The 18,775-nt window shown below is 35.4% G+C and overlaps 1 protein-coding gene across 5 annotated transcripts in view; it reads left to right on the forward strand.

The window, feature by feature from the left end:
• Positions 1–18,775, forward strand: part of BMPR2 (bone morphogenetic protein receptor type 2) — a 108,032-nt gene that overhangs the window by 24,686 nt on the left and 64,571 nt on the right. Inside the window, exon 1 of one of the 5 annotated variants that reach the window (XM_062578416.1) lies at positions 13,214–13,246. The exons of the other annotated variants lie outside the window; for them this stretch is intronic. The gene's annotated coding sequence lies outside the window, so the exon portion shown is untranslated. Of the gene's footprint in view, positions 1–13,213; positions 13,247–18,775 lie in introns of those variants that run through there. 5 annotated transcript variants of the gene reach the window in all.

Consider the following 18,775-nt stretch of genomic DNA (forward strand, 5'->3'; position numbering starts at 1 on the left):
GTTTTTTTTTTTTTTTTTTTTTACTTTTTGCTTGGCTTTCAGGGCTTTCTAGTGGTTGATCAGAGATGAATATAAAGGGAGGAAATCAAACTGATGTTAAGTAATCCAATTATATTTTATTGCATAGAGTATTTTTGATATCTAATTTCTCTGGGACAACTTCTGTCATTTGTAGATACTGAAATAATGATTTTTTTTTCACTGTAGTTAAAGGGATCTTCAGAGAGCCTCTTTGCGTGTTCTATCAAAATATATGCAAATTGACTTCCAACAAGTCCATTCACTGAGCTATCCAAAATGTGTTAAAGCACTTCGTAAGAATTAAGCCAAGTGAAGATCTGTGCCTGAGGCTATATCACTAATATAACAGATTCTTTCCACTTTTTTCATATCTGTATTTTTAAAAAGGAGGTTTAGAACTTCTTCATCTGTTAATAGATGTAACTAGTAATGGGCTGCTGCTGTAAGATAGGTGGTTCTGCCTTTTATAGAGACTAAAAAGCAAAGTGCTTTGAAATTTACTCTACAGAGGTTTAGTAGTGTATTCGTCTGCTTCTTCATACAATTCTATACCAAAACTACACAATATAGAACAAAGTTACATGTTAAACTTGTATAAAAAATTCTTTGGTATTGATAATAGCTAGGGAAAATTAAGATGAGTGGATATAACTGGGTATTTTTTTAGATTTCAAAATAGAGCTTAATTTTTGTTCTACAGAATGTCATTTCTTCTAAGTGCTTTTTCTGATTTGTTTTTGAAAGGAAAAGCCTATTTTAAGTTGTGTTGAGTATGCATATAATATGGATAACTATATGCTCCCATGTAGATAGCCTATTTTCTGATCCAAGAAAGAAGGGAAATTACAGGCATCACATAGCTGTTGCATTAAAAAAAGGGGGGGGGGGGGGAATACTGTGATGTTCAGGCTGCTGATTTGAAGGAAAAAATTTCTCCACTAAAATATTTTTACTTCTAATTTGTGGAAGTGTAGGTGGTATCACACAGTGCAATACTGAAACGACCAGCAGAGCACTATTGTTTTTTCCTGATTTCCCCCACGCTCCCTCTTATATTCTGGTCAGTCTTTGGTGAGCCCAAATTTTTATTTCATATATGTGACCAGTGACTCCAAAATATTGGTTACTTTACATTTTGGGGGGTTTTTACTTAACTGATTTATTTTTGAAGGAAGAAATGAAAACCCTTTCTACCTTCTCTCACTTCTACCTGCCTCCCTTATGCCATGCTGGTCATTTTGTTGTGCCTGCTGTCTGGTGCTGGCCTCTATGCCTATACGACTAAGCAGTATTCAGAGAGCTGACTTCTGAAAAATAATGTACTGCCTACCCTGTTAGTTTTTCACCTGATCATTGCTTTGCCATTGGTACACCTCACAGCTGCGTGAGTGTTTCACTTCTGGCTTTAGAGAAACGGTAGTAAGTAGGGGATGAGAAAAAGCAAAATTGTGCTAGTCTTTCCTCAGATTGGTTTAAGAGGTGGTGTAATTGCCCCAAGAGGCTTATTTCTGGATTACTGAGTAACAGGGTTGTCTAGAGCTAAGCAGTTGATTAGGTTTTTCTTTTTTTTTTCTTTTTTTTTTTTGGCTAACCACAAGTTTTCCATGGTGTGTGAGGGTAAGTAGTCCACAACTGATATGTAGAACAACATTAAACAATTGAAAGCTTCATTCTCTCAGCTAAAAGCTTGGTTTAAGGGTTGATTTTGGGAACCTCTTGTATAAAGAGGGAGAAGTTTCCTTCATTCTCTGTTCCCATTGGTAGTTTCCTTGATTTATAGAAGGAGGCGGCTCATTTAGGACTTTACTATTGTGTGCTCTTCAGTGAGCTTTATGGTAGACCCCTTCTACAGGGAAAAATGAATGAAATAGATTTGAGCTGCTTGTATATGAAACACTGACTTTAGTTACCATCTTTTGAACTTCTGCAGTGATTTTTTTTTTTAACTCTGTTTTTGTCACCCAGTAAATAGCTAGTGGTGGGAATGCATAAAGAGTTTTTTTGGTTTTCTTTTGTTTCATTTTAAAGGGCCCATTTCTACTGGAGCCGCATTGCTTTGTGGTGCTTCCCAGCCCTTCTCTTTTGTTTCATGCAGACCTCCCTAGAATACCTAAACGTGCTAATCCCTGGCAGCAGGGGGTAAAGACTTTCTAAACTTTTTGTTTTTGTGAGCCTTTGGTAACTTAATAATAATAATGTAAATAATAAAGATACTTAAAAGATGTGTGTAATTATTTACTAAGTAGTAAGCTACAGACATTATAGATTGCTTTTCATAAACCTTTAGAATAATGTGGCAGCGGTTGTAAGAGATGGTAGCGTAGGATATTTTTAAACTGCAACCTTGCGAAACTGAGGAAGTGTTTCTAGCCCTACCGCTGCATCAAATTTGGTATCTTAAAAAAAAAAAAAAAAAACAGTTGATGAAAGAAACTAATACTGTTGTCCAGTTTCCATAAGCTACTTTCTTAAATCAAATGGTCGAGTATAATTTTATTTTATTTTATGCATAATGGATTTATAATTTTAACAATTTCCTACTGAAGAGTTGGTTGTGAACACTTTTCTTACTCTTTCTTCTCATTTGTTGTTCCTTTTTGAATTATTTGATAAAGTGACAATTATCTGATGGATCCAAGCTGCTGTTCTATAGTTCTACCTCACGTATGGATAAGCTGTAGGCGTTACACAGAAAAGAACTTGCAAGTAGTAGCTTAAGTACTTGACGTTTTATGAAAAACACCTGTGTTTATGAAGAAAATTAGAGATTGATATAAACTTACTTGATGCTAGACAAGTCTATGATTTTAGAGCTGCTGGTGTGAGCAATAATGTGAAGAGAGTAGGACAGAGTATTGGCTTTATCACTGTGTATTTACTTTCTACTGCAATCTTATTAAATACAGTGCAGAATCTTATTTCCTTGGGGTTCACACAACAGTAGATTAAAGAATCCTTAATATTTATCACAAGGTTAAGGATATGATTATTTTCTGCTGAATAGTAACCTTGAATCTTAAGGCAAAACAAGAAATTTATGTTGTTAATAAATGGCTTGGATTTGTGTAAAGTCAGATTTTTCTTGGCACTTAATTGCTTTTGTATGAACTAGTGCTTTATGATGGACTGATATACAGTTGATTTTTTTTTTAATATGACCTAGTATACAAGTGTTTCCAGTGGTGAACTGCTGACATTTTAAACAGGAGCTTACACACACTAAGGCTCTAATTGCTTCTTCCAACCCTAGAAAAAAAGGTAAATCCTTTCAAGACTGAGCGAGGTCACTGCTAGCAAAATGGACTTTTTATTGTTTTTAATGAAAGCAATTTTATGCCATTTCCTTCCTGAAGAGAAAATTGATTAATGACATTAAAAGGTATTGAATTGCATTTAAAATTTCAAATTGACATCCATTTTTACATTTTGGTTGGGTAAAGCCTATTGATGCTTTTCTAAGTAAGTTGTGATTTAATACAGCCATTTTTTTCAAGAGGATCATTATACATACAAAGGATAAATGAATGAAAAAGGATGATGAAAAGCAGAAATATTCAATACATATCTGTGACGGAAAAATCTATAGCAATTTTTTTAAAGAAAAAGACGTAATTTCTGGTTCAGGGAGTTCTAAGCTACAGATGGTTAGAAGCCAGAAAATTATACTGAAAAATTTTACATGTTTATCTAACATCTGAAAATGGTCACTATTGAACTCTTATGGAAATACATAGGAACCATGCAAGTTTAGGGTTTTTAGAAATGTTCTACTCTGTAACTGGCACTTAGTTGAGTCACTGGAGTAAAACTAGTGTAACACTGAAGCCTTTTAAAACCCTGAGCAGTTCATGACCTGAGCTGTAACCTGCGGGATAGTGCTTTCAGACACTGGGAAAACCTGCTGCTGCCTACTGAAAGTAGGGGTCTTCTGATAGTTTCCCCATGGTCCATGTGGCGTGTTTTGTGGATCAGCTTTGTGTTAAACATTACACAGCCTCTGCAGTTTTGTGCTATGAAAGAATGGTGGTGTCCGTAAATAAGACACAGTTACTCTGTATAGAAGAAGGACTGGAAGGTGAATAACTTAACCTGAAGTCTCAACCTGCAGCATGGTTTTCCCTGTGCTGTCGCGGAGGCAGCGGGTGCCATGCTGGCTGCAGTGGGGGAGGTCTGCTCTGCTGCTGCTGAGCCTGCTGCTTTTGTGCTTCATTACCCTGATGCATGCTTTGGTGATGCCTTTCGCTCTCAGTCCTTCAAGTCTGGTTGACAGGCTACTTCAATGTATCTAAAGGAGAAAGTCTTTCAACTCCTTCTCTCTCCAAATATAGCACGCATAGTAAATATTCACTACTGTGATTATAGAATTATGCTCAGCTACACTATTATAAAGACAGATTTAAATGAAACTCAGACTAAAATTTTAGTCCGGTTTGAGAAAATGGTAATAGAATAGCAGGTTTTTCATGATAGCCTGCTAAAATGCAGGTTGCTGGATGTTGTTAAGAGCAAACATTTGTCGTCTCTTTACTCTTAATTATGCAGAATTGATGTCTTTTCTCAGATCTTTACATATAAATTCTTATTTTTGCATTTTACCTGTGTTAATTTTTGTGAATTTCATAGTCTGAAACTAAAAAAGTGAGATGATGTGACTGCAAATGTTTTCTTCAATACCAAACTATGGGATGTTAACTCAATTTAAAATGAGCTATGTCTAAAACATAAAATCTTTTTTCAGGTATAAATGTGGTGTTACATTTCAGCTGATAGCAGTGTCATGGAGAAATTGAACTATAATGTGATTAATGTAGACAGGATTGTCACAGCAACAGTAACCTAGACTGCACTTTTCCACCTTTGGGCGAGATGAACTTCAGATCTGCCTCTCTCTCAGCACATTCTCTTGTGAGCCCTCTGGCCCTCCCTCCTTGTCCCTGCTTCTTTCTGTTTGCTCATTTCCCACAGCCCATTTTTGCTGTCACTACTGTATTTAATTGTTTTATCTTTGCAAATTATCCAAATGCAATGCTTCACTGGACATCATGGCATGAAATGCCCCTCCTAGGAAGCAAAATCTTCATGCTAAACATCAGTCAGAGATTCGTGCAACTCTTCCTTTCTCTAACCAGAATGGAAACATTAGGTGTTATCTAGAGCACGTGTTATGCCTCCACTTTGTGTTTGTTCAGGCTTACTCTCATGTTTCTTTTAGGTACGATCTCTTCTTGTATTTCTACAATAACAATTTGACCCTGGTTCAGCGTGAAGTCTTAGGTGATCAAACGGGAACCTTCACTTTTACCTTTGGAAAAAGCTTGCTGTGTTTGGACAGCATCTCTGGGTGGAGAGAGCAAATGCATCTTGACAGCAGTGCCAGGTCCTAACCTAGGATTTGCTTAGGATGTTCATTAGATATTATTAACAATATGTAGCAATGTCTTTTAGTGTAAGCTTTGAACAGTAAATGCCTTCGCTAAATATTGCATACTAACTATATAGTTTGTATGTATAAAACAACACTTGGGCCTGAGGACTGCTCTCAATATAAGATGCTAGTCAGGTATCAATGGTAAAGGGAGTTAACTTCCTTCAGGTTAAGCCTTGCTTAAATAGCTGTGTGCTCAGACAGCTCTGGCATTTAGCCTGAGGAGACTGGATTGTTCTTTGGTTTATTGCTGATAATTTACTAAAGTTACTCTTTTCAGATAGAACTTGGCAGCCAGAGGAATCTGAATGTATGGGGAGCTATAGAGATCCAAATATGTTTCCTTTGTGCTTCAAGAAAGGGAGCGATTAGGAAATCTTGAATCATAGCAGAGCATTCAGGTTCATGCAGTATCTCCTGTGCTTGAGTGATTTTTTGGAAAGGAAATGTTTTAGGCCTTATTAGCAGGGGGTTGTGTTATACCCTCTGATATGATAGTAGATCAAAAACAATTTAATGTTAATAGTTTGCAAATTACTGTAGAAAAAAGATATTTCTTTCTAAATGAATAAACACATGACCCAAACAGGAAAAAGTCCTTAATAACTAGATAAGATAAAGCACTTTCTGTACACTGTTCACTATATTCCAGTTATTTTTTTGTACTTGAAACTAAATGCTGGTATAACTGGAATCTAACAAACTGCCATCTATGATATAGTTAGATTGTGCTGTGATTATGTATATATATGTATGTAAATCATAGCACAACCTAACTCTCTGTCTCTCTCTATATATAAAATATATAAAAACAAGCTTATAGTCATTTATAAGAGGAAGCTCTCTAAAATATTAATATAAAGCATGAATACTAGCTGTTAATAAAATTTGTGGAAGTATATGTTAGCATTATAGTTTCAAGCAAGGTATATTGAATAGAGCACTGACATAATTGCAGTATTTTATTAGCTGAGAACATCGGCATGTATTTAAAGGAAGAGCCTCCTTCTGTGCTGAATTCTTTCTCTCTTAGCAATTTTCCCAGTCAGTGGCAGTTAGAAAATACATTAGAGCTGTTTAATACTAATTTAATATTTTTGTTTCAATTGTTGATAGATATCTGGAGTGCTAAAGAGTTAAGGTAGAAGTGGTTTCTTGTACATTGAATGTTAATGTTTTATGTGTTCTGTTGATTTGTCTAGTGCTGTAGGTTAACTGTTAATTGTTGCTATGTATTTGCGATAGCTTTTCATGGAGGAGAAGAGTTGAAATTATCCTAGATTAATTTAGATAAGTCTAGGGTAAATTATATTCTCGAATGAGTGTTTGTCCCTCTATTTGGGAAGGAGAAGCACTGCTGCCAGGGGCAGCTTTGCTGACGGTTCTTGCCGATTTGGCAGAGGCAGCTTTTGATGCTGGCGAGGCATTGGCGCTGTCGGGACCTCGGTAAGAGCAGCCTGGATCCAGGCCAAGCGTTCAGGCCACTGAGCCCCTGGCTTTGCTCTCTGGGCAAAGAAAAGCAGTTCGAAAAGAGAGGGGAAGAAAGAAAAGACTGCCTTATCCATCAACTGCCATGCTTTATTGTGCTAGATGAGTTAGCTAAATTCTTGGAAATAAACTTAGACTTTAACTTCTTTAAGCCATTGTAAAGTTGAATATGTTCTCTCCTGTCCCTCTCCATTTTGCAGTGCATTAGTGAGATCCAGTAACTGTAACGGACATTCAGAGTCCTTTCAGTATGCTTAGTAAAACTGACTTCTCTTATGCTATATTCTAAACTAAGATATGTAAAAGATTCAAACATTGCTACCGTAGCAAAATAAGAGGATTTAAATTGTTGTGGGAGTTCTCAACTCTTTGCATTTTTGATTCTTAGCTAACTGTAAATTCTTCCTTAAAAAGAAATAGTTCATTCTTGTTCTTAAACTGTAAGCATCATTGATGAAATCATAATTAATATAAAGCACAAAGCCAATTTTATTCTGTAAAAAATAGATTCCATCTATCAGTCACAGTAATGGGGAAAAACACTTGATTGGGGAGGAAGTAAGAAAAAAAAATGACATGAAAATTAGTTACAGCACAGTCAACCCGGGCTGTCAGCTGTAAGAGATACTATTTGTTCATATTAGCTGACTTATTTTGCAAATACAGATCTTTTCCATGTTTTTTTGAGAAATGACACTCTCCTTGTCAGTTCAGTAGTTTATCTAGGAAAATGATGGCATTCTTAGCACATCTGGGGAGACCTCTTCTTTCAAAGGTGACTTTTTTGCTGGTTGACTGTGTATATGGCAAAATTTATATAGGGCTATTTTCTGTTTTAAGAACAGAAACTGATAATGAGTCAATATATTGCTAAAACTAACATGTAGTCCCTCAAACTTCCATAGTAGCTGGAATCTCAGTGAAAAACTCTTGTGGAGATGCAGCAGAAAGGCTTTCAAGAACTGTACAAATAGATGGTACAATCTGCTGTTTTAGACCTGTAGTTCCTTTTTGTTTAGTAGAAAACATGCTTTCAAGTTATCTATTACTGGTTTTCAGATACTGGACTTACTTAAACTTACAGAAGTGCTACAGAATGAGATAAATTGTAGTGAGGGACACTTTACACTGCTGTTGGTAGAGTTGCCAATCACCTATTAGATTTATGCTGTTTCTGCAAAAAGCCAGGCCAGTTTAGGAGTCTGGCTAGTCCTGTATTGTCTGAAAACTGTACACATCCTTAGTTAGCTGGGTAGAATATGAAGAAGCAACCTATTCCATACTGTATTGTTAATCATTTTTTGAAAGAGACAGATAAATTAATCTGTGTTGTCCGAAAGAAAATGTGCTTGTTTGCTTTTTCAAAGTGATTCATAATTACAGTAAGGATTGCTTAAAGTGAGGCCGAGTCGATGTAATGTTGCTGACATGGAAATATTGGGAGAAATAAGAATAGAGAGGAATGAATACAGGATAGTCAGCTGGCATATCAACATATAGCTAATATTTGAGCTAGAAGGAATTGATTAAAATTTCATACAGAATTTCAGTTTACTAATTTGGAAGGGGGCACTAGCTTTGGAGCATATACTGTTGGCACTTATTGTCTGTAGGTTTCTCTTACAAGAAATGATAGTTCTGCAAAGATTTAGAATGTTATAGGCAATTGGATAGCAATCAGAAATATTACTGAGCAAGCTGAGAACTTCAGATTTTTTGCTGCAGTCTTAAAAGGCAAGTTGCTTTGAATATTTAGTATGTTTGTACCACATAGAAAAAGATGTTCCAACAGCTACTGGTAGTGCTGTGTAGAAAAAGTATCGCTGGTCATTGCAGCTTATTTGCTTAGTAATGATTGATGTCAAATGGAGGTGAAGTTCAGTGCTTGGCAGAGTTTAATTTATATTGATTGAAAAGGTGTCGAGGGACAAAATACCTCAAAGGCATCAAAGACATTACAAAGATGTTTTTGTTTTTGACTTTTGAGGGTTTTTTTAGGCTTGAAAATGTCATGCATCTTTCACATTTATTTCAGAATACCTGCTTTGATATATTAGAAGGTTGTGGTTTTCCTTGACGTGATTTAAATCATTTAGATCGTGCAAGTCTTCAGAGCCATTTTTTGTGACGTGGGAACTCTACAGCCATAGGCTTCTTTCTGCATGCTGTCTTCACACCTGAAAGTAGCTGAAATAAAAAGAAGTAATTTCATTAATATTCTGCTCTTTTCGCAAAATATCCACAACTAGGAAGTGATTTCCTTGAACTTGTTTAGGTCACCTAAGAAAAATTGAGTCTTTAAGATTCTAAATAATTGTGGTCTGAATCATTTCTAGTTGGCCAGACAAGTATATGTAGCATTTTTCTGTGCCTTGATTGCATACCAGAAATGTGTAATCAAATTTACATATCTGGATTTTCATTTGGTAACTGAACTGCCATGTATGTCATTAAAAAATAATTTTTAGTTAGAAACTTAATTTAAGAATTCAAGCAACAATTTAAGAAATGTTTATGGTTACTATCTCTGTTAATCCTAGTCTCTTTTAATTGCTTACTGCATTAGATTTTGATATTACTTGAATTAATCAAACCTGAACTTCATATCATAGGACATCCATTGGAATTTGCAGACGCTCTCTCATTTACATCATTTAAAAATGAGAAATTATTACCCAAGAAAAATAATTCAAGTTACTTCTTAGACATTCATTTGTCAAATGACAGTGATATCTTAAACCTTTTCATGGCATTTTTTCAACAGGGGCGATCAGATTCCTTGTTCCGAAAGATTGGCTTTTTAAGAACTCCAAGTAGTATAGCGAACTGAGGTGATTTTGAGTATTAAAGCTCAGGGTTTTAGAAGGAAATACGTATGTGCGCAGAGGTTTTGTCATGGGCAGGCAAGCTTGGCTGTACCAGGATCACTTAGAAAACTTATTTCTATCTACTATCTTTCAAACATAGTGTGGAAAATACTAATTAATTACTAGGCCTGTGTTTGCTGCACCGTTTATTTTCTTTTTTGGAAAGAGAATACCCACTGTTATCATTTTTCTGAATTCTTTCTATAGGCTTGTGAAGAAAGTCCAAGTATTTAGGAGTCAGCTAATACATAGGGTATTTTCATGTATAAGAACTGAACCATCTGTGAGCAGAGAGTCAGCTTTAACAGAAACTTGTAACAAGAATTAGAGAATTGTAATAAGAATTGTTTGCTTTTTGGTCATGGTGTTTTTGATTTTTAGGTTTTAATTTGATGATGCAGAGCCATTTCTACATAATTTACCTAAGAAGTTGAAGAAAATTCATAGGTAGCAGTTATAATGGCATGTTTCAAGATATTCTGGATGAAATGTAGCAGAGTCAGAGTTGGGCTGTAACAGAAATTTTCCATGAAGGTTAGAATATTTGCTCCACTGAAATATATGGCAAAACTACCCCTGACTTTAATGTGGTCAGCTCTTCAGTTGCAGAGGGACTTGAATAAACACCTTGCATAATTCTTTTCTTGTTCTAGTGACATTTCACATGGGCACTTGGGTGAAAAATGTCATGGTATTGATTGTTTTATTTATTTTCAGAACTACAAGGATAGGTGAGTATATCCTAGTCTGTGTGATCTTCGCAAGAGCAAATTCTGCACCAGATGTCCCTGCTAGTCTTTGGAGGCTTTGTCGGGGAGAGAGGCAAAAAAAAGCAAGATAGACATGGCATTTTGTTCCATCTGGAATCTGAGTGTTGCATCAACAAAGCTTCAAGAACTGCAGTTGCTATAGTGATACTTGCAAGGATGTTTTTCAGTACTTATTTTCTTTGAACACATGTACAAAGTAAAGCTTAAGAAAATAAAGATTGACAGCTTCAGACTCACACAGCTTTAAACTGTGGCTTGTGTGGAATCTTTTTGATCAGTCAATTTATGCATATCAGGAAAATTGTATAAAATGAAAAGAATGTGTTAGTGTATCCTATTTTAAAGGATAGAACAGATTTCTAATTCTAAAATTCTGTTCTATCCATTGTAATGAATGTTCCTTCTACTCCAGGAATGAAAATATATATGTGTGTGTGTGTATATATTTAATAGGCAGAAGTCTGTATTCTTTTAAAATACAGCATGTGTCAGGATAGGATTAGTGCATACTTCAGCAGAAGGTGGAGGGGGTGGAAGGATGTAGATCCCATAGGATTCAAATGTTTGTAATGCTTTATAAATGGACACTGCTGTGAGGAGCTTATGTCTGATTTTAGATTATAGCACAGCAAGACATTTTGTGTCCTACTTCTTCCATTTCCTCTTTTCTTCCTTTTCAAAGCATCTTGATTGTGAATCTAATATGGTTGTTCTGAAAAGGAACAAGGAGAGATCCAGAGTGTTACTTAGCTCCTGCCCTGAGATCATACCTGACTATAATACTAGTATCTGATGTTTGATTGGAATTTCGCAACTTTAGTTCAGTTTTACTGATGTGTATATGTTAATACTGAAGCATCAAGGGCAGTCACGGCCTAAAGAGTGACAAAGATGGTAGCAATGGTACTATGTAATTGTTCAGTTTCATGGCGAGTATTAGTATGGGGGCTGCTTTTGGACTTTTTAATAGTTAAAAAGAAGGAACTGGTTTAATTGGTTGTGGATATGTATTATGATAGAAATGAATTTTGGCACAAGCTTGGATGAAGAGGATAGAGGGTCTTTGTGACTTGGCAGTTCATAATAGGAATGACACTGAGTATAGAGAGGCCATAGAAAAGCTGTACTGGCACTTAGGGAAAAACTGGCAGCTACTGTCAAACACATCATGAGTGGAGTGGGCAAGAAAATGATAAATAAAATGAAAAAAATCAGTAAGAGGCTGAATTACGTAGGACTTTGAAAGGAAAGATGTGAAGTGTAATGAAATAAAGCATTCAGAAACTTTGCCTGTCCAGGAAGACAATGATAGGGTGGCAAATTTTGGATGGCTGGAAAGATGCTAAATGGATATTGAGGCAATGAAAGGGGTGTAGTTATAAGGATATACACTGTTGATTTGACTATTTGGGCAGAGACACAGATCATATTAATGCTCTATAGGAGGAAGTAAGGCAGAGAGATAACGATACCGCTTCAGGGGTGCGAAGGGAAAATTGAAGGGAGCATAATAATGAACTCTACACTGGAGAAAACCTATTTATAACTTTAAATGTTATGGGACAGATTCTACACTCACCATTTCCATAGCTTTTAAAGTTCAAATACTATTATTATAATAATACTATTTTCTGAGTAAATTTTATTTAGTGTATTCAAAAGTTGCTACATTTGATTGTACTTATATATTGTCTGTAGTTTTCAATTACAAATTAGTGATTTTTCAAAGCCTGTGAAATGTTTTGTTCACAATCTTTTGTAATGTTGAAAATAGCTTCAAGCTTAATTTTCATAAAGAAAAGTTGATTCTTTTTGTTTAGGACTTTATTTACAGTCTTAGTGTACCTCATTTGGCTCTGTGCTTTGGGTCAGCTTACAGAACTAGTGGCTTTCTGCTGAAGGACTTGCTTTTCTCTTGTTTATGTGTTCGTTCATTGCGTAGAGAAGTCTCAGAGAGACTCCTCTCCTTCCTGGAATGCTCCTTTTCCTCCAGAACTGTGGGGTTTTTTTGGGTTTTTTTTGGTTTTTTTTTTTTTTTTTTTTTAACTATCTTACTGTGATTGACGTAAGCAGTTGTGCATTTCCTCTGTTGGTGGGATTTCTGCATTTTATTTGGCTGTTAACCACCTGAAAAGAGAACCTGTCCTGATTTTTGTTGTTGTTGTTGTTTTTGTTTAGTGTGGTGTTTTACTTCCAGTTTTCCATTGATGCCTATGTAACACACCCTATAGGGCAGCATTCTCAGAAAAAAAAATTAAGTCACACCAAGTAGAAAAAAAGATTCTTGAGGCTGAGTTTGAGCTTGGGAGCATCTTCACTTTAATTTTGTTTTAAAATAAAAAACCCCAAAGAACTGAATGAACTTGTGTATAGACCCTTGTAGGAGCCTTTCTTTGGGTCCATGGACTAGGAGAAGTCCAAAAGCACTTATATAAGGACAAGAAAAAGCTTACAAAACTAAAGGTGTACCTTTCCGAGCACAGGGATGGAGCCAACAAGAAGATTTGGACAGTAATCCCCTTATGTGTTTGTGGGTTTTTTCTCTCTTTTTTCTTTTTTTAAAACAGAAACAAACAAAAAAAAACTGGTCACTGAGGCCTGGCGTTTTGGAAACTCTGGATGGCACTGTTTCATCCCCTACAAGGGATGTTGAAAGACCTTGAAATCCCCAGAAGGTGAGAGAAAGAAGACAAACTAGAAAATAAGCAAGTAGGGGAGGAATAATCTACCTAATCTGAAAGTTTTCTGGAAAGCAGTGCTTTGAATAACTGGTGCATAATTACACTGCTGTAGTTATCCCTAAGGCAGTCAGTCCCCTCTCGCTGGCTGGGAAATTCTGACTCATGCTTCCTCTGCTGAAATATGGAGACCATATCAATGACTAGAAACTGCTGCAATCAAAAAGATCCTGTTTTTCTCAAAATCCAGGAATCCTGGGATCCAATATATCATTCCAAGTGACATTGACCAAGCCAATGATAGTCAAAATAGAACACACGTAGTGAAAAATGCTGTGTCTGTGCTTCTCATAGCAAGTTACAGCTCTATTCTGTGCACTAGAATTACCACTCTTACCAGCTACTAGAGGGATAAATTCATTTGGTTACTAGTCTTGGATTTAATCAGTATCATCTGAAAGGAGTGGTTTTACCAGGTGAATGAATCACTAATATAATTTCCTACAACATCTAGATTTTCTCTATGGTTAATAAATCTGTAATTTCCTTTATAGCGGTATCAAGTTGGAGTGATGCAAGCATTCTCCTGTTAACAACAACACAAAATAAAAAAAAATGTTGAAAGAATAAAATGCTGAGTTGTTAGTAAGAAGCTCACAGAAAAAAATAAAACACCAAGTATCTGTTAATTGCTGGTTTCTGCTGTTTTTCTGTTCAGTAGTATCTCTCTCTCCAGTCAGATCAAGAGCTCTTCCTCATAGCTTCAGGAGGAAAGGACATTTAAAATGCTAACATACTATTTGAACACTTTTTGAGGATAAAAGTACTTCATTTGTTGAGAGGAACTGAAATTTAAATTTTGTAAATCTCTCTTCTTGTACATAGGGACTGAAAAGCCATTTGAAAAATTTTTGAGGAAAAAGTCAAACCTATGACTTCCAAAAAGTTTCAGTTTCTCTCTTGCCAGAACTTTATCCTTGCGTCCGATAGGATATTAGAATTTTGGCCTTCGTTTTATTTTTAGTGAGAGTCTGGGAGAAGATTGAAGATTTAAACCTCAGTGTGCAATCTGGCATCCTTACTAAAGAAAGGAAGTGTTTTGTAATTTTCTTCATCTTTGTCTGGTTTTACTGTAAATGTAGTTTATAACTTAACATTTTCTAAAGCCACATGGTAATTTATGTTCCATAAACTCTATTTCTTATATATCATAAATAAATGAGTAAATATAACTCTGTTTTGATGTGTATACTTCCCTCTGGCAACAACGAAGTATTTTTGAAAGTGCTTTCCAACTAACCTTGCTGTCTACAGTCTATGGTAATCAGTTGTAAATGCACATAGGCAGCTGGTTTGCTAATCCTTTGATTGCAGTATTAGTTTGTCTCAGAGAGCCTGAAACTTATCTGATCCTGTAAATGTGTTTAGTGAATATTGTAGAATAAATTATTGCTTGCCTTAAGAGTAAAATGTGTGTTCAGATTTTGAATTGTATATTTCCACTATGCGTGTGGGTTTTTCCCTTCTTTGATAATTGTTTGTTTAAAATTTAAATAATTACATGTTCTAAAACTGTTAATCAAAAAATTGGTCTTAAATTCATTTAACGTTGAAAGAATTTGTAATTTAATCACTAGAAATTGCTCTTATCTGGCTTATCACAAAGTAATGCAGGCTTGGATCACAATCTCTTATTTAGAGATTTATTGCAAAGAGGATTTCCATTATACAAACCTATTAAAAAGAATGGGAAAACTACTTTGCATGTATATATGGCTTATTTGAAATATCCATCGTAGTTGATGTTTATATTAGAATATTCAGTATGGCACTAATTTGTATGACAAGGAAACACAACACAAGCCGAAACATGATTCCTTCCCCCCACGTTATACTTTAATTTTCATAAGTTAGAGCCAGCTTACTGACATTCAAATAAGTATGTGAATTGATAAACCTGTTCTAAATCTCTTTACAACTATTATTTAAAAGTTTACTGCAAGTTATATTATTTCCTAATGTTTCTAGTTCAAGTTAAAGAGAAAAACTTACCTTTTCAATATATAAAAACTACCTGTTCTCACTGGTCACTGACATAGTGCTCAATCATAGGATTTTTTTTACAGGTACTTGAATCAAATCACTAGTACTTGCTCAGTGTCCCTATAGTAAATATATATATACTGGTGAGCAGTTGAGGTGTTCGTTTGAGCATACTGGTAGTTGGCACCCTTAGGTGACCAATACAAACTAAGTCAGCTGGTTACGGTCTTGTCTTTGGGTGTCTCTGGGAGTACCGTCTTCCAAGTCTCACAGCAGGAGCATGGTCACCCTGTGCAGTATGCCTGTGGGGGCATCAGGGCCAGCCATCAGCTGTGAGGATTTTAGATGCCACAAAGAAGCTGAGCTACAAACAGAAGAAAACTTGTGACCTGTTTTGTAGCAAAACTACCACAGTGCAGTCAATAAAAATCATTAAGGGCAATTTAGAGTAATACTTTCTGCTGTGTAAAGTGAATTTTTTGTTTCCTCCTCCCCAGATGTGAGTTTCTTTGCGGTGACCCACACACAGTACTGAAATTTACCAGACAGAAAATCCAGACCTTGAAGCAAAAGTGCATTCAGTAATTTGGGTTTGTCTGCATGTAGTGATAATATTCCTTCTAACAACGTTAAGTTTAGAAACAAGAAGTTAATGAAGACCTCATCTTGACTAGACACTGATTTTTCTGACTTTATAAAGATTGAAGAAGTTGGCTTATATCACCTTGTTAAGTGATATAGTTGTTATTAGTACAACAGAAATGTAAATGTAAAAGAAGGAATGCATAAAGAAGATCTGTGAATTGATTTTACATAGTTCAGTGTTGTACCCGTAAATTTCTGACAAGTTAAAAACCATAACACCAAGAAATAAATGAACAATGCATCTGTTTAATGGACTGGTGTCTTTGGAGCCTAACGAAGGCAAATTTCAATGTTTTAACAAACACTAGTAAATATTTTTAGCTTACAGTTCTTTCCATACTTTCTTAATCACTAGTTCTTTTCTTGAAAATGTATTTGAGCAAAGTCTTGTGATTCATGGAAGACAGAAAAGTATCACATGAAAAAGCTTCTCTTCTTGTGCAGAGACATTTGTAGGAGGTAGGTTTTTTCTTATTTTTCCCTTTGGAAGGATGCATGCTTTTTATACTGAACACGGAGTAGCCATATTTGAAGCAGATCTAAGCTCCTGTAGCAGCCTGCAAGCTTCTACTAGGCCTTGGTAATGCTCTCCCCTTTGCATAAATTGGCTTTCATCTTGTATTAGCTAAATTTAAGGTGCCCAGGGAGTTGTAGTGTTGACTATATTCTGGATTCAAGATTATTATTTGCCACAAAATATCCCATAAGCCATCAAGTGCTTTGAAGATAAAGACTTGAAATTTTTGAACTTGAACACTTCCCCCCCCCCCTTTTTTTTTTTTTTTTTTTTGAGGAATCATGGAAAGATGAGAAGTGTGACACAGTTGTAAGCATGTCAGAGGAAGCTGGTTTCTGGCTTTTGCTCCTGTTGTAGTTTTTTGAGAGTTTAAGATTTCGGAGCCAAGTAGATTTTCTTGCTGTAGTTAATCAAAAGATAGCATAATGTATACTACCGAGGCCAAAACTTGATTACAGCATTGGCACTTAATTTCCTTATAGATTCATATCACAGAATCTGTTTGCCAGTTGTCAAATGCTTCAGCATATCATCAATAACTCAAGCTTCCTAAAAATATGTCTAGGAAGAATTTTTGTAATATGCTATAAAAGATAAGTTGTATAAGTACTGTCTTTCTTCAAATTAAAGACATTGAAAAGTTTCCAAGAAAATGTTTTAATAATATACCTAGTGTAAATGACATCTGTGATTGCTAGAAAAGTGAATATAATTAGACGTGTGAGGGGAATATCCAGTAACAGACTTTTTTCAATGAAATCTAAAATAGACTCTGGAACAATTGATTTTGCTGTGGGAAACTTGTTACATTTGAGTTTGGGTAAAAATACCATAGAAATACCAAATCATTAGTTTTCTTTACTGTTGCTTTTTGCTGCAGAGTTTCCTGTGTTATTCCATGCAGATACTTCATTTTGACAGCCTAGATAAACAGAAGCCAGACACTCATACCCAGAAAAAAATCCCTGAACTCCAGTCTAGGGCAAAGATAAAGAATTCAGGCTATTTCAGCACTGCAAATACACGTTGGCCACTGGAAAAGATTGTGTGTGGCGGAGACTGTGATAATTTCTGTTCTGACATGATTGCTGAACAGTAACATTGATATAGTTATTTTTCTCTGAATGCAGGCATAGCTATTTAGGAAGTAGAATATTATTTTTTAATGATAAATTGAAAAAAAAAAATACTAGGTTTGTTTAAATCCTAAAATATACTACTTCATGATTTCAAAAGATTAGATACAGGCTGTGATTTTTTTTTTTTTTCCAGGAGACCTGAAGGAATTGGGTGTCTGAAGTCCCATCGAGTCAGTGAAAGCCAGCTACTTTTTTCCCCATGTTTTTTCAGAAATCTGAGCTTTAACAGCCTTTGGCTGGAGTTGCACTAATACTTAAAGTATGAGATATATATGAGAGCTGACTTATAAAACACTTTTTTTTTTGAAAATACTACATTTTATTTTGCTGAACATCATGAACCTGTGAGCTATTCAATACATGTAAATATGGGAATTTCTATAGGTCAAATAGGACGTTGAAAGCTAGTAGTGTTGGTTAAATAGATAGGCTGTTTATTATCAACAACACTTTCAACTTCTATGCTATAGGAATTCTGAAAGTTTTCGATTTGAAAGCTTGGTAACTGAACTACAGGTCTACACAGGTCTACATAAACAAGAATAATCTTTATGGTGTTGCTGAATAGTGCAAAGGATATTGTAAGTATTGTGTTTTCACTGCTTTCTTGCAATCTGTCTTCATCTCTTGCTCTAAGTTTATGATGTTGGTCTTTAGGTTGGTTTGAGTGGAGATGAGGAAAGCCCTTCAAGGCCCTTCACAGGGCTCCAGGGTCAGCTTGGTCTAAGGACTGTCCAGTTGTCACTCAGAATCATGTAGATTTAGGTTGCATAACTCTTGAAACATTCAAAAAAAAAAAAAAAAAAAAAAAAACTTATTGGACAAGATAGATTTTTTTTTTCCGTTACTCCATTATTCTCCCTTTTTCTGTTTTTCATGCCCATTAAAATTATCAAGTACAGTTGTCAGGCCGTTTATACGTGTCCTATTTGCTCATGGGGTAAAATGTGTAATTACTTTATCTTGAGTCATAGAAGACTGTTAAAAATCAAATAAAGTTTCTGCAGGAAAAGATGAGAGAACCAAAGATTGTGCAAATCAGACAATGTTATTTGAAGCTACACTAGTGTTCTATGCCACATGAACTCCCACAGAAAATCTCCTCCTTCAAATTTAGTAGAATTGTTGAAGCTTTAAAATTGCTGCAAGTGTTTTTAGGCTTGTCCTCCACTAGTATGTTTA

This window comes from Rhea pennata, chromosome 6, assembly GCF_028389875.1.
Source record: "Rhea pennata isolate bPtePen1 chromosome 6, bPtePen1.pri, whole genome shotgun sequence".
Lineage (NCBI taxonomy): Eukaryota > Metazoa > Chordata > Aves > Rheiformes > Rheidae > Rhea > Rhea pennata.